The following is a 3,584-nucleotide window of genomic DNA, read 5'->3' on the forward strand; positions in this document are numbered from 1 at the left end:
TGTATTTCATATCTACTGGAATTACTATTTTATTGTGTGGGGTTAACTATATGTTGAAGGGTCGAATAGTCTACGAGAAACGATGGCAGCCGAATTAGGGAGTTATGCATACGGAGAATAGTCAGGAATTCCCTAATACAAAGATTACATTTACGCGTGTGTGAATTATAAAGGGAAGTTTCTGTTACTATCGACCAGGATAATTCATATTGTATGTTCTGCATTTTAAGATTGTGAATACGTGTAGCTAAAGAAGTAGAGAATCTGGTTCTAGTGTTAATAAAAAAATTCATATGTGCCCGATATCTACGTGTGTGTGTGTGTGTGTGTGTGTGTGTGTGTGTATGTATGTATATATATAACACACACACATATATGTCGATATATATATATATATATATATATATATATATATATATATATATATATAGAGAGAGAGAGAGAGAGAGAGAGAGAGAGAGAGAGAGAGAGCATATACATATTGATGTGTGCTTATTTGTATAAATGCATGTATGTTTGCGCTTGTTACTTCTTGTTGAACTTGTGTGCAGAATACTAGGTAGAAAGTTAATGATTTACCAGTAAATGTTACCATATATGTGTATTGAGAGGAATGTCGTTCAATATCTACATTTATTGAAACCTAGGTGGTGCATTGAACACTTGTCTAAAACGAAACAGACAATTATGAGCTTCATCCTTTGGCAAACGAGATTATATGAATATAGTTTAAGAATTGCAGAATATTAAAATTTTTATATTGACAAATTATATTGACGTGTGTTAAGGGGTAGGGGTTAAACTATACGTCGTATAAACTCATATGTATGATAAATCATCATTTTTGGTGTATCGTATCAATCATATCAAATTTAATTCATTAACACTCTCCATGTAAAAGTTTTTTGCTTAATTTCTGCTTCATTTCTTTTTTGTACTTTTATAACTCCACCCCCGTTCATGATGTTACATGTAGTCAACTATTTTGTAATATATTATCGCAGAATGGTGATGTGTCCTATGGCGTCCCAGGAATAAATAACTGCAGTGGTATGTAAAATGATATAGATATTTTCTCCATATTCTTATGTAAGCATTTTCTTCGTTTTAACAATCAATACCGTTAAGGGATCTTTGTAGCTGTAGTGCCATCTATAACTTTGAATATCACGTTTTAAATACTGGAAACAGAACGAAATCAAGTAATTTCTAGTTAAATGAGGTGTATTAATTACTCATTTTGTTTTTATAATTTTTAACTGTAAGCTGTTTTTATAAGTTTAACAGTAAGCAGCAGTTTGGTATGGGAAAATATAGACTGAAAATAATTACTAACTAATACAAAAATTATATATTGCAAACTCATTTAGCTGAATGTTCTTTTATATCAAGGTTTAATTTTCGTGGACAAATTATCAACGGGGACTAAAGAAAATGTTACAATAAATTCAAAAGTTACTCCCAGTTATTTGGGTAAGTTTGACAACCATCTATTTATCTATCCGTCAATTCCTTCCTTCCTTCCTTCCTACATACATACATACATACATACATACATATACATCCATCCATCCATCCATCCATCCCTCCATGCTCACTCGCTTGCTTGCTTGCTTGCAAACAACGATCAAAAACGCACACAACCACTCACAGAATCCATTTCGCTCCACAGTTCAGGCTTAATAGTTCCTTACTTTCATATATATAATTAATCAACATTTCGATATTTTTACAGAGTTGTGGAATTGCCATAAAAATATGGTTGGAAAACGAGTTCGATATATTTACACATTTTAAAAAGCTTTAGTTTTCTTTTATTTCCTCCATTGTAAATTCTATAAAACTTTTCAAAAGCCGGACACATCCTTTAGATTTTTATTCTATTTTTTTATGTCACAAAGACACCGATCTGGTAGAATTGTTAGCATGCCGGACAAAATATTTAGCGGTTGTTCGTTATTCTTTACACTCTGAGGCCAAATTCTGTCGCGGTCGACTTTGCTTTTCATCCCTTTCAGTCCTAGTCGACCAGTCCTCAGAATTGCCGTCCTTGTCCTCAAATAGAAAGGATAATTTTTTTATGCCACAGAGAATGTCATCAGTTTCCTAGTGCTCATTTACTTAATTGTAACTAGCTGAAGTGAGCTCATTTATGGAATATTACAGTACAATACTTGGGACGAAATACGAAACCACAACTAATGATTTGTGACAGCTTTATCGTATTATTTGTACCACATTAAACTAATCAGCATCACTCTGATCTGGATGGAGATTTTGAAAGAAAACGCTTTCCTTAAATAACAAAGACCAACGAAAAATACCATTATATTCTGTTTTTGTTTTTATCTGATATCGTACTTCAAACTGTTTTAGGTTTTTCCATTTATTCTGGAAAATTCACAACAAGCAAAACTGAATTTCTTATAGGCGGTGCGCCTAAATACAACGACACAGGGCGTGTGAGTATACTTGAATGCATTTTCTAAGAGATTACCAATCATCATATATCGTAGTTATTGAGTAATTATTAATCCATGATACAATATTAACAGATAAATATATATAGGTAAGGCAATGTTTTCGAAGCTTGTTTTATATTGCATAATGCTAGGTAATATATTGTTATACAGTATGTTGCTAATGACTTGTAAGTTTAATGAAAGGTTAAATTCACAAAGTGATGTATCATGTATAAATCCAATAATATTCACTCAGAAGATTTTAACATATACAATGACCATTCAGAATATCATACATTGTATATTGTATCTATTCAGATGTACTGAATACAATCAGAGAACAGTGTTCAAATGAGACAAAAACAATAACATGTTGGGCTAAATGCCTTTCAGTATTTAATTCCTATTAGATTCTTATCTCAGATCCCATAGAGTGGATTTAGCCCTTCAGCCCTCCAAAGTCGATGGAATAATTTAGGCCAATGGTCTGGAATGATAAAATCGATTATATTCCTATCCTACAAAATTTTTCTCGTGTCTAAGAAACCATATAATAAACTGTATACATCATAAGTTAAAACTATAAAACAATTATTTTAAATAGTCAAAACTATAAAGCAGGTAATGTAAATAGTCAAATCAAAACATATTAAAAAAAGCTCTTAATTTTATTTTCTCATTTCTTTATTACATTAAATAAACTAACACTGTTTAATATGACCAAACTGCAGGTGGATTAATATGACCACGTTGCAGGTAGAAGTAAAATTGTAAAATTATTTTGTACGTTAAAATATACTGAAAATAATTAATTTCTTTTAGGTTGACATTTTTAATGAACAGTATATTTCCATCTGGAATGAAATCGGTTCTCAGGTGAGTTAAAGTTGTAGATAGAAATGAATAATTCATAAATATATGACTTGATGCTTATAATCTTTGATATTAAATGAGAAAACGTGATTCATTGATCGTGCGATGTCTCTGTTTCTTATAATGTTTCTTTAAGATAATGTCGCGTTTGATGAATGGGCATTTGTGCGCTATTGACTTCTTTAGCGCAGGTCCTTGCACAATACTCTCACGTCACTTAGAAACACTCCAGTCGGATTGAATGCTTAA

At 31.5% G+C, this 3,584-nt stretch overlaps 1 long non-coding RNA gene across 1 annotated transcript; it reads left to right on the forward strand.

The window, feature by feature from the left end:
• Nucleotides 1-571: 571 nt before the first annotated feature.
• Nucleotides 572-3,345, forward strand: LOC106881091 (uncharacterized). Its single transcript, XR_001410811.2, has 4 exons — nucleotides 572-1,050; nucleotides 1,393-1,473; nucleotides 2,377-2,462; nucleotides 3,285-3,345. It is a non-coding gene; the product is annotated as an uncharacterized LOC106881091 (long non-coding RNA).
• Nucleotides 3,346-3,584: the final 239 nt, after the last annotated feature.

The sequence above is a fragment of the Octopus bimaculoides genome, unplaced genomic scaffold (genome assembly GCF_001194135.2).
Source record: "Octopus bimaculoides isolate UCB-OBI-ISO-001 unplaced genomic scaffold, ASM119413v2 Scaffold_147461, whole genome shotgun sequence".
NCBI lineage: Eukaryota > Metazoa > Mollusca > Cephalopoda > Octopoda > Octopodidae > Octopus > Octopus bimaculoides.